A 13,304-nucleotide genomic window follows, 5' to 3' on the forward strand; every position below is an offset into this window, starting at 1 on the left:
GCTGACTTGCCCGGTGACTCGGTGCCCGCGGTCGTGCCAGATGACTCGGTGCCCGGTGACTTGGTGCCCGCTGTTGTGCCAGATGACTCGGTGCCCGCTGTCGATCTTGGTGACCCGGTGCCCACGGTTCTGCTAGATGGCTCGGTGCCTGCTGACTTGCCCGGTGACTCGGTGCCTGCTGATTTGCCCGGTGACTCGGTGCCTGCTGTTGTGCCTGATGACTCGGTGCCCGCTGTCGAGCTTGGTGACCCGGTGCCCGCGGTTATGCTAGATGACTCGGTGCCCGCTGTCGTGCCAGATGACTTGGTGCCCGCTGTCGAGCTTGGTGACCCGGTGCCCGCGGTTCTGCTAGATGGCTCGGTGCCCGCTGACATGCTCAATGACTCGGTGCCCGCTGACTTGCCCGGTGACTCGGTGCCCGCGGTCGTGCCAGATGACTCGGTGCCCGATGACTCCGTGCGCGCTGACTTGCCCGAAGACTTGATGCCCGGTGACTCGGTGCCCGCTGACTTGCCCAATGACTCGGTGCCCGCTGTCGTGCCAGATGACTCGGTGCCCGCTGTCGTGCCAGATGACTCGGTGCCCGCTGTTGTGCCTCTGCCCGCTGCCCAGCCTGACGTGCCTCTGCCCGCTGCCCAGCCCGACGTGCCTCTGCCCGCTGCGCAGCCCGACGTGCCTCTGCCCGCTGCGCAGCCCGACGTGCCTCTGCCCGCTGCGCAGCCCGACGTGCCTCTGCCTGCTGCGCATCCTGATGTGCCAGCCCCTGATGTCCAGCTAAACTGGCCAATAACCGATTCCCAGCCTGCTCTTGGAAATCCTATGTCCAGCGACCTGCCTTCCTGGGTTCCCCTACATAAAGAGAAGTCTGCCAGCAGGAAACCCAGCCAGCCGGTTGACTCCGGCAGTAAGATATCCAGCCAGTTACCTGACCTGGGCGGTGGAACATTTTGCCCACTAAGGACTGTTTGGAGCGTCCTGAGGCCACTCCTTGAGGGGGGGGTTGCAGGAGGTGTATTTAAGGAATGACCAGGCCTGTGATCAGTGCCTTGGTGTATGTTTCCCATGAGCCCCTGTACCTTGTATCCTGTGTTCCTGTTCCTCTGCCTATCTGATTTGTTGCCGACTCTGCACTGTTCCTGACCCTGCTGACCTTCTCCTGTTTAACCCCTGGCTTGCCTGACCATCCTTCTGCCTGATCCTCTGTACCGTGCTGCCTGTGAGTTACTGAACCCGGCTTGTGACCCTGACTATTCTCTGCCTGCTCCTTCGGTACCTCGCTCCCCACACGTTGCTGACCTGGCCTGCCTGACTATGCCTTATGCTACCCAGACGATCCATCCATCCTGCACAGATCCAGCCATCCCTGCTCACACCTTCTGCCTCTTCACATCAGGCTTCCTACCTGCATATACCTCTGGCAGATCCCTCTACCATGAGCAGATGTACTCAGGGGCCGCGACCTGGTTCCTGTCTGCTCCAAGTCCATCCCCACCATCAGGGGCCCTGGTGAATAAGCAGACTGGGACTTAGACTCCGTGCCCTGGGGAATCCTGTCCTGAGGACTGCTAGGGGTATCACCAGATGGTCGTTAACAGAACCATATGGCCGGCCTGACCCTTCCACCTCTCCAGCCCTGACTGCGCCTGTGTTCCTGCACATACTAAGATTAGTGGAAGGTTGGTTTATTTACTGAGCTTTGTATATTTGAGTAGCTAATAATAAATTGTATTATTATATCATTCCTGAAGCCTGTTACTTCCCTGTGTCAGTCCACACATTTCTGGTCATACCCAGATCCTTGACAAAATCATTGAAGGAATATGGGGAGTGGTCTAACTTGAAAATCAACCCAACTAAAACAGAAATCTTGAATATAAATCTTCCAAGAAGAGAGAGAGAGGCCTTGCAAAGGGAATTTTCTTTCTCTTGGAAGGAAAATGAATTAAAATATTTAGGAATAAAATTGGCAGTCTCCATGAAGAATCTATACAAAGTAAATTATATTCCATTATTAAATGAAATTAATGATGAAATGAGAAAATTCGGGATAGGTGGTATATCGTGGATAGGACGAATAAATTTAATCAAAATGGTAATCGTCCCAAAAATTTTATATAAATTCCAGATGATCCCAATAAAGCTGCCAGGACTTTATTTTAGGATAATGAAAAAAATTATGCTAAAGTTCATATGGAGAAATAAAAAACCTAGAATAAGTTATGAAGTTCTAACTAGAGACAAAAAAAATGGAGGGTTAGGTGTACCTGATTTTAAAAGATATTATAATGCAGTATTGATAGCACAAATATTTGATTGGACACATAATTCACAGGGGAAAGGTTGGATAAATATAGAAAACACTTTAAGTAAAACACATTTGGATAGGATAATATGGTTGCCACCCCACTTTCGTGGACTGATAGAAAACACAAGTGTATTAACAAGAATAGTGTTGAGAGCTTGGGACACAATGCAAGGACAGATGGGATGGGAATTTAACTCTGTGTTGATGCCTATTGTAAACACAGGGAAGGGGGAGTTTGCATTTTTTGTATGTGGGGTGAAAATAATGGAATAAGTTATGTTGAAATTTTAACTGTTGGAAAATATAAATGGTAAAAACTTAATAGAAAATATTAATGGAAAAAAAAATGAAGTGAACTGGTGATCAACTTCTAATGTTTTCTTCTCAATTACCTCCTTTGGGTAACCTTTATTCATAAATCTCTCACCAATGATTTTGGCTTGCTCCTTATATTTTTTTTTCTAAAGTGCAATAGTATGAGGTGAAAGGTGTTTTTTGATGGGAATACATGTGAGTGTACTATTGGCTTTGTTTTTTGCATCAAGTAATAAAACAATATTGCACTATGGAGGATATTCTTCTTTATATCTCACTAACATGATCCTGAGTGGAGAAAGTAGAGAGTAAGCTGTATTGCAGTACCGTTACCTTTAAGGAGTCTGAGAGGAGTAAGAGATACTGCGCAAAGGAGTATATATGACATCTTTCCCTGTGGTGAGAAAGTATCCTTAAGGATCGTTGGGGTGATCCTAAAAAGCGCGTTGGCCCCTAGGGTCACGGTTTGGAGGTGAACGGGTATTTCTGCTGTTCTGAGGATTTGGCACTAGAGCAGTGGTTCTCAACCTTCCTAATTCCGTGACCCTTTAATACAGTTCCTCATGTTGTGGTGACCCCCAACCATAAAATTATTTACCCAGTAATTATATATTCATGAAGTGTCATTTTACCTCCAATACTGCTGCTTTCAACACAGTAGCTGCTTTCTACACAGTAGCTGCTTTCTACACAGTAGCTGCTTTCAACACAGTAGCTGCTTTCAACACAGTAGCTGCTTTCTACACAGTAGCTGCTTTCTACACAGTAGCTGCTCTTTACACATCGGAAATTATGCGTTTTCCCAGATGGTCTTAGGCGACCCCTGTGAAAGGGTCGTTCGACCCCCAAAGGGGTCACGACCCACAGGTTGAGAACCACTGCACTAGAGTGAAGATCACCAGTTCACTTCATCACCTGCATGATTTTTGTTTGTTTTTTGAAGATCCCGAATATATGTTAATTGGACTTTTTGGGAGAGTTTGTTCATTTGACATATGTGTATGGTTAATTATAAGGAATTTTTATAGTATTTTTGATTTATTTATTTAGTAAGGCACCGAACATTATTCATATATTTTTGTTGCGTTTATAAGGCACCAAACACTATTCATATTTTTCCCTTTGCATAAAGGGACCACGATTGTTAAATCACCATGTATATCCTGAAAAGGATTTAAAAAGGATTTGTTTTCACGGAGTGTTACCACAAGTGATTCCTGTGGTTATCACAAGATTTGCACTTTATTGGATTCAATTGGGATCAGAGCAGGGGCGGACTGACCACTTGGAAACTCAGGCACTACCCGAGGGCCCGGGGTCAGTAGGGGGCCCCATGAGATGCCCCTGGCACCTTTTTCATAGGCTTTTTTGAGTTTGGGTAAGGACACAGGGGCCCCATGATCCCCTATTGCCCGGGGGCCCCATGAGTTGTCAGTCCGCCCCTGGATCAGAGCACTGTGTGTTTACTTATTGGTTTGTCACTTATTAATATCAGTGTCATATTATTATTTATAATTTTATATCATCTATTTGATTAGGAGAGCACTGTTTATTTTAATAATTTAATATCATATGTTGATTCGTTAATTATTATTAGCCCTTCACTATTTATATATATTGTTCTTTCACTTATTGGTAAGGTTGAATGATAGCGGCTATAATTAGGTTCACCCATCTAAGCGCAGGAGGATCTTTTCTTTTTTTCTTTTAATTCGGTATGTCATGTCATCCTATTTTGTTTTTTTTGGCAATGAAATTTTATTTTACACATGATTGCTGTAGCACTTGCTTTGTTCACGTAGCCAGGTTTTTATGGTATACATTTTTTATTATATTTTATTCTAGGTTTCTTGCGACTGGACAAATGTTTGTATCATTGCACCATTAATTTCTGATGGGTGTCTCCACCATGTCTACAATTGTACGACAAACATGTTTGGCACTGTGGAAGAAACTTTATGGAGCCATGATGCCTATGCCAACTGAAGAGTTGTGGGAGAATATTGCGGATGAGTTCTGGCAGAAGACACAGTTCCCAAATTGCATCAGAGCACTCAATGGGAAGCATGTGAAGGTAAAAAAGCCTCCGCATTCTGGCTCTCTGTATTTTAATTATAAAAAATATTTTTCTGTAGTTCTCCTGGCATTGTCTGATGCAAATGTATGCTTTGTGTGTGTGTGGGTGTTGGTGCATATGGTAGCCAAGTAGATGCACGCATCTTCAAAGAGTCTTTCTTGGGACGTCACCTGCACACAGGACACCTTAACATTCCCGGAAGTAGGCGCTACCAAGTACACTGGAGCCATGTCTGCCATTTCGTCTCAGCCATGCTCGGCATGTGGTAGAATGTGCCTTTGGCATCCTTACAACAAATGTATGCAGATGGACGTCGAGAATGCCATTAAAGTGGTACTTGCATGATGTGTTCTTCACAGTTTTCTTAGGGAAAAGGAGGCAAGCACTGGAGATCCAACACCAGCAAATCTAAGTCAGCATGTACAGTTCATGGACTTACGAGCAAGTGGTCAGGTCATGACCAGGGGCGGACTGACCATTTGGAAACTTGGGCACTGCCCGAGGGCCCGAGGTCAGTAGGGGGCCCCATGAGATGCCCCTTTTTCATAGGCTTTTTTGAGTTTGGGTAAGGACACAGGAGCCCCATGAGTTGTCAGTCCGCCCCTGGTCATGACTACTTGCAACCAGTTTGCTGAATTTTTTGTTTCACCTGATGGCAGGATCAGTATATTTAGATATTTATTTGGTTTGCACTTTTCCAACAGACTTTCCAATGTACAGTTTCTGTTAAATAAAAATGTTATAACATATTTTGTGACATTTTTTCTTTTTCTCTTGCTACATTTTTTTTAAATATCAAGGGGTGAATTGTGATAGCAAATTTCAAAGGAAAATTGTTAACTTTGTATCTGCGGGTGGCTGAGACATGCAGTTGCCCATGACAACTGCATACCTCAGCAAAACACAGGTGGCCACATGTTCACTTTCTACAAATAGCTCAGTTATGCAGTTAGCCTTTGAAAAATGGCCACATGTTCACTTAGCATCTGCATGTGGCCCAGTTATGCATTTGGCTGTGCAAACTGCATAACTGAGCTACACGCAGGTGGCCACATGTTCACTTAGCATCTGCATGTGACTCAGTTAGGCATTTGGCCATGCAAACTGCATACTGGAGCTACATGCAGGTAGCCACATGTTCACTTTGCCTCTACATATAGCTCAGTTATGCAGTTGGCCTTTGACACATAATTCCTCATATGCTTGTGCAGCACATATGAGCCATCCTTCTCTGTCCAAAAACTGAAAACAAAATGGAGATGAGCCCAGCCTGAACAAACAAAGGACACTGTGTCCCTTCCTGTTTTGCACACAGTGCTGTAATCTGAGACACTAGGACTGCAAAGGACAATGGAAATTACTCAACAGGAGGGCACTGTGTCACTTCCTGTTTTGCACACAGTGCTGCAATCTCAGACAATAGAAATGCAAATGACAATGGGAAATGACTTTGCAGAAGCATGCAGTATGTCAACAAAGCCATGCAAAGAGAACAGAGCCAAAAAAGCTGCAAATAAACTTTGATATGATCTGGTTACATGAAGGACATGTAGAAGCAAGAGCATCCCAAACATAATCTGGAAAATCAGTAATAACTTTCCTTTTCCAAAAAATCTAATTTTAAAAAAAAAATTGTCACTTTAACAATCCTAAAAAACAACCGTTTTGGCGTTTTCCGGCGTTTCAGCATTTTTACAGCTGAAAAATTAATCTAGAAACCCACCAGTTTTGTTTTTTTTCCAGCCAAAACACGTTCAAGCCAAAAAACATTGATTACAGCCTATGTGTGCATGGACACATAGGACAACATGCTGGGGGTTTACTGGCTGTAGATAAAAACGTCAAACGTCAAAAACAGCAGCTGTAAAAACATCAATTGTGCATGAGGACTAATTCATCCCAAAGGTGTTCTATCGCGTTGAGGTCAGGACTCTGTGCAGGTAAATCAAGTTCCACAACTCCAAACTCACTCATTCATGTCTTTATGGACCTTGCTTTGTATACTGGTGTGCAGTCATGTTGGAACAGGAAGGGGCCATCCCCAAACTGTTCCCACAATGTTGGGAGCATGAAATTGTCCAAAATGTCTTGCTATGCTGACACCTTAAGAGTTCCCTTCACTGAAACTAAGGACCCCTGAAAAACAACACCACACCAACTCCACTCCCGCCTCCACCAAACTTTACACTTGGAACAATGCTGTCAGGCAAGATCCATTATCCTGGCAACAACCAAACCCAGACATATCCATTGGTTTGCCAGACAGAGAAGCTTGATTTGTCACTCCAGAAAACACATCTCCACTGCTCTAGAGTCCAGTGGTGGCGTGCTGCATTGCACTTAGTGATGTAACACTTGGATGCAGCTGCCCTCAGCTCTCGGCCATAGAAACCCATGAAGCTCTCTGCACACTGTTGTTGTGCTAATTTGAAGGCCATATGAACTTTGGAGGTCTTTAGCTACTAACTCTGCAGACATGAAAAAGAGAGGAAGGAGCCTTCCTCTCTTTTTCATGTTTACTGCATTAGAGCCTTGCTTCCACTCTAAGAAGAGCTGCCTCAGTGTTATTGCTACCATCCATCCCTGATATTAATCTGGCACCTTTATCCTACAGCTACAGAGGTTGGGCCCTAACAAGCGCACCCTATATAATATACACTTTCTGACTCTGCGACCCATTCTTTCACAAGTGTTTGTAGAAGCAGTCTGCATGCCTAGGTGCTTGATTTTACACACCTGTGGCCATGGAGGTGATTGGAACACCTGAATTCAATGATTTGGAGGGGTGTCCCAATATTTTTGGCACTATAGTGTATATTGTACATTCACATCAGTCCCTAACCCTCCAGAAGCGTAAAGTCTAAGGTCCCTAATTCACATTCATATGTACACATACTAGGACCAATTTAGACAGGAGCCAATCAATCTATCAGCATGTTTTTATAGTGTGGGAGGAAGCCAGAGTACCCGAAGGAAACTCATGTAGGCACAGGGAGAACATGCAAACCACAGGCATGTGGTGCCTTGGCTGGAATTAGAACCAACGACCCTGTCCAGGCAGAAGTGCTAACCATTTAGCCACTGTATTGTTCATATTCACTTAAAAAAATTGTATTTACTGTATCTTGTATCAAACATCTTTTTTTTTTTTTCTTTTTTGGCGAGGGGGGGGTATTTACAGTGTATGTCATGGCCATATAATGGATAACTTAAACATGTCGATTTGTCTTGTTTATTTCAATGATCTCCAATTCATCCCTACCATTTGCTGTTAGTACCGACTTTTAGTTAGACATTCCCTGCTTTTCCATGCTCCACAGTTATATTTACTTTACCACTGCATAAACAGGGCACGTGAAAGTCTCTATCATTCTTACACTTTTGATCACAGCAATCACATGATCAGGAGGTCAATGAACATTATAGTCTACATTGTAAAGAACATATATAGAGATGAGCTTTGGGTTCATGATGAAGCCCGTGTGTTTGAAAAATATTGATGGTGAAGCGCTATAAATGAATACAATATATAATAATAAATAAATACTACAAAGTGCTAAATGCGTGACAGTACAAGTGATATTGTGCAAAAACCTGGTCCAAAATAAGGACCCTTACAAAGCGCAAATACACATATAATTCCAAATTGGGATGAAAAGGTGATGTAATAAAAATCACTGCAAGTGACTAGTGCTGTAACTTCCCAAAAACTAGTAAATGAAAATAATAATAAACACATACAGTGATACTGTGCAAAAAAGGGTCCCAAATAATGGACCTAAATAAAGTGCAACAGTACCTCCCTCAATCCCACATAGGGACAATCAGGTAATATAGTGAATAACAATCAACTGAACTGGCTAAAACGTGACTAGTGCTGATTTATATAAACCAATATGTAAATAAATAACTAGCAATAATAATGTCCAAAAACATGTGCAAAACTATATATGTGCAAAAAGATCCATGCAGGAATTGCAGATATATGTGCTTCAGTTTTCACTCCAAAAACTTTCTGTGCTTGTGCAACACTCAGGTGGATCAATATCCTCAGAGATTCTGCCTCAGATTCTGCTCTCTCCTGGCTCTCATCCTACCTGTCACAACGCTCTTTCAGCGTTACCTATAATGCTACCACCTCCCCCTCACTCCCCCTCTCTGTTAGGGTCCCTCAAGGCTCCGTCCTCGGGCCCCTTCTCTTCTCCATGTACACCTCCTCCCTTGGCCAACTCATACACTCTTACGGCTTCAACTACCACCTATATGCCGACGACACACAAATCTATCTCTCAACCCCCCACCTCACCCCCTCAGTCTCCGCCCGAATCACACACCTAGTGAGCGACATATCAGACTGGATGTCGCTCCACTTCCTTCAAATGAACCTCTCCAAAACCGAGTTTCTTGTCTTCCCCCCAGCCCGGACCCCACCCCCCATTGACTTCTCCATCATGTCCAACAACGCCACCATCAAACCCACCCCGCAGGCCAGAGTACTTGGTGTCATTCTGGACTCCAACCTATCCTTCCAGCCCCAAGTCCAATCTTTAACAAACTCATGCAGACTCCACCTCTGCAACATCGCCAAAATACGCACATTCCTAACCCCAGAAACCACTAAACAGCTCATCCACTCCCTCATAATATCACGACTCGATTACTGCAACTCGCTCCTTACTGGCCTGCCTCGCCACTGGCTATCCCCGCTTCAGTCGATCCTGAATACCGCTGCCAGACTCATTCACCTTTCCAACCGCTCCGTTTACGCCACCCCCCTCTGCCAATCCCTCCACTGGCTTACGATTGCGCAACGGATCAAATTCAAAATCCTAACACTGATGTACAAAGCCATCCACCATACTGCCCCGAACTACATCAGCGACCTAATATCCAAGTACCACCCAACACGCACTCTTCGCTCCTCACAACACCTCCTTCTCTCTAGTTCCCTGGTCTCCTCCTCCCATGCCCGCCTCCAGGACTTCTCCAGGGTGTCACCCATCCTCTGGAACTCCCTGCCCCAACCCATCAGATTATCACCTACTCTCCTCTCCTTTAGGCGCACCCTGAAAACCCACCTCTTCAGGGAAGTGGTTAATTTGTGGGATTTTTGTTTTCACTAATATGTCACTTAAATCCTTAAAAAGTATGTATGTATATGGAAACAACTAAAACAATATGGAAGATCTCAAGTTATGAGTTTAAATATAGCTCTAAACCATATGTATCAGGACGGTATTTTGAGCTAACTTCTTTCTTTCTTTGTACCTTTTTTCTTTAATAATAATCATACCATAGGATGGATATTTAAAAATTGGGGTATTTCTGTTGAAGTGACCCTTAATGAGAATTTTTGGGTTATATTGCCATCTTGTGGTATATTATGGTAATTCAGAGGGGTTTCTCTGATAATTTGATTCAGTGGATAGACTTGTTGATTCTCTGATTAATATCGCCACCTTCTGGTTAGAATGTGATGGGTGCTTTAGTTGACGAATATATTTAATTCATGAATTTTTGATCAATATATGTATCGTCAAAATTGCTAAAGTCTCTCCCCTCTCTGTTGTCTCCGGATATCTGTTTTTTAATTTCATTCAATAATGACCAGCAGCTGTGCTAAGTATTTAGCCCTTTCTTTCTTCCATTTGGAATAACTGCAGGTTGGCTTTTTGCATAAATGGGTGGGTCTTTACCCACTATAAATAGGAAATTGAAATGCGGTTGTTTCATTGGTCCTGACGAAGCTGAGTGAGATACGCCCATCGGCGAAACGCGTTGACGTCATACGTCAGATACGTCACTTCCGGTCATGCGCACTAGGTGGAACGCACGCTGACCCATAAGGAGGAAGCCATCTTCACAAGCCATGAGGCAAGCCTAAGCAGCACAAGCGCCGAGAAGGGGCTGGAACCCGCGGTATATCGGCGGATGTCAGCGGTGGTTCCTTGGCCGCCTTGGCCCTGTATGGCAGTACCTATGAAGGATTTCTCTTTCATTCCCGTTATCCATAGCACAGGTGGTGAGTGGATTGTTGCAGGACATTAGATATATGGTCCTCTGTGATCTATATGACCTATATATCTTCTATAGAGTGTGAGCTCTGTCAGTGACTTCCCACATATTGTTTGTTTCACTACAGGATGGGGACATCATGGTGCTTTGTATAGGAAACAAGATATACCACCATATATATTTCAACAGGCAGAAGAGTCTTTGGGATGTGTCTTGTTTTTTCCTACAAAAAGTGGTGTATAGTCCACATGTAGTGGTGAAGAAACCATTTCAAGCAGAGTGTTGCTGTGTGCATCTTTTCTTCCATCCTGGAAATAAATGGGGCATATTCCCATCCAAGAGCTCTAGGAAACAGCTATCTATATTACAGATGAATGGGCCCCAACCACTTGTGCCGGCACAGGAATGTATTGTACAATATATTTGACATTTATGTCTTCCTTCATACAGGTCTGAGGCCTGCTACTCTCCTTTTTGACGCATATTGTGCTTGCTCCATTGCATACATGTGATATATTTACAGCATAATTTTTTGGATTTCTTAATAGGGATTTGCCATTATGGTTACTGTTTAATCCCTTATATCCTCTATTATGGTATGCCCATGGCATAATTTTTGGATACACCTCCCTAGGGAAGTGTTCACCTGTGTGTTTGTGTTGCAGGGACACTAGACTCTTGTAGCCATTTTCCCTGCTACACATACATTTAGACCGGTTTTTGTGTCATTTTATATGGTTTTAGGTCTGTGTGTATTGTCTCATACTGAGGTGATGGTAAACCAGGGCAAATGCCCATATGTCATATTCATTTGTGTGTAATAAAGCATAATTTTTGGAAATTATTCCCTTAGTGTCACGTTCTGTTCATTATGTAGCCGCTTTTCTGTGAATCTCTTTTCACAATCCCCCTTTTTTGTATGCCTCTTTTGGCTACTGAATGGAGACCATACATTGGGTGACACTTTAATGTATTTAATAACCTCTTTAATAACTATCTTAGTATATAAGCCTATCCCACCCCCTGCTAACTTGCCGACCTCCTCCACTCTTCCTACCAGTCCATCCCCCACAGCTTTCTCCTCCTGTGCCACCATCCCCTCCCTCCTAGATTGTAAGCTCGAAAGAGCAGGGCCCTCAATCCCCTCATGTTTTGCATTGTATTGTTATTGTTCTGTCCCCCTTTGTAATGTACAGCGCTGAGCGAACTATTGGCGCTTTATAAATACTGAATAATAATATCCATAAATGGCCAGATTGCCTCCTAACCTCCTTACCACGACCCCTAAGGGCCTCAACGCTTTACACAGCAAACCACTCCACACCATGGGGCATCACATGAATCTGGCTCCAATGGCTCCACTTAACCTCAGCTCTGGCACTCCTTTCAAATGGTGGTCACCGCAGTACAACTCATTGGTACATACATTATACCAGGGCCATAGAAAAGTAAGCAGAAGAGACCTCCATAGTGTAATTCTATTTATTAGATATATGCCAAAAAACAAATCGCCAAATGAACACTCACAGTAAAGTAGATTCACATCAGCAGTTTTCCCACATGCTATGGGTGTATTGCAGGGAAATGAGTGTAGTAAGATGGCGTCGACTGGAAGTGCGCCACCGTGCTCTACGCGTTACATCACGATTCTGTCACATGACTTCCTCAGGAGTAACTCACAATCCCGGCAAATTAATTTTCAGATTTGTCCAGGCAAAGTTTTCAAAACTATAATATTGTATGACAAATAGTAACAAAGAAAGGGGATTTTTAATGGTGCCAACATATAATCCAACACCAAAATGTTGTAAAAAAATAACAATTTTATTAAATGACAACATAAATTAAAAAAAACACCAAAAATATGGTATTATTAGTAAAATCATCACTTAGTTACAGTTGAGGTCAAGATGACTCTGAGCATTGTTGCAAGAGCTTCTACTCAACATGTTTCACCATAATCTGGCTTCTTCAGGAGTTTTATGAGTACTTCACTTGATGTCACTAATAGACAAAGATATATAGGCAAAAAACATTACACCATGTATCAAATGTCATATACATCAATAAGTAAACGTTAAATACATGTTTAATATCACAATGAATTCCTTGTAGGGTGCCATACCTAAATATCCAAGGGAATCGCATTGCAAGCTTTATCATATTCTAAGGGCTTCTGTAGTAATACAGGGGGCCAAACTAGGGCAATATCACTGACCATAGGGGGGGACAAGTTATCCCAGATTCCTTCCTACAAACATAGGTAATATTTTAATTGCAAATCAGATAAGTAGCACATGTATACAGTAACACAAATTGACCAAATCAGGCCCCTTGTTCATAAATGAACATTACCTTTTAGGGATGAAAACGATAATCCCCCACAACTCATCAAATCCTGGGTCAGTCAGTTGATATACAAACACAAATTTTCTTTAAAAGGAGCATTCCGCTACCTCTACCCCAAAACATTAAAGGGACATTTAATCCACTCACTGAATGAATAGAAAAAGGGGGGAATTAACATTTGATGGAGATGTGACATAAAACAGGTATTCCACCTCCTCAATAGCTGTCACCCGTTTAGCACCT

At 43.2% G+C, this 13,304-nt stretch overlaps 1 protein-coding gene and 1 pseudogene across 6 annotated transcripts in view; one reads left to right on the forward strand and one right to left on the reverse strand.

Moving 5' to 3' along the window:
- Positions 1-5,216, forward strand: part of LOC149459089 (uncharacterized) — a 30,596-nt pseudogene extending 25,380 nt beyond the window's left edge.
- LOC149459085 (latent-transforming growth factor beta-binding protein 3-like) overlaps positions 1-13,304 on the reverse strand; it is a 999,560-nt gene that overhangs the window by 570,403 nt on the left and 415,853 nt on the right. The gene's annotated exons all lie outside the window — the stretch shown is intronic.

The sequence above is a fragment of the Staurois parvus genome, unplaced genomic scaffold (genome assembly GCF_062004578.1).
Source record: "Staurois parvus isolate SC_StPar_1 unplaced genomic scaffold, SC_StPar_1.0 ptg000275l, whole genome shotgun sequence".
Taxonomy (NCBI): domain Eukaryota; kingdom Metazoa; phylum Chordata; class Amphibia; order Anura; family Ranidae; genus Staurois; species Staurois parvus.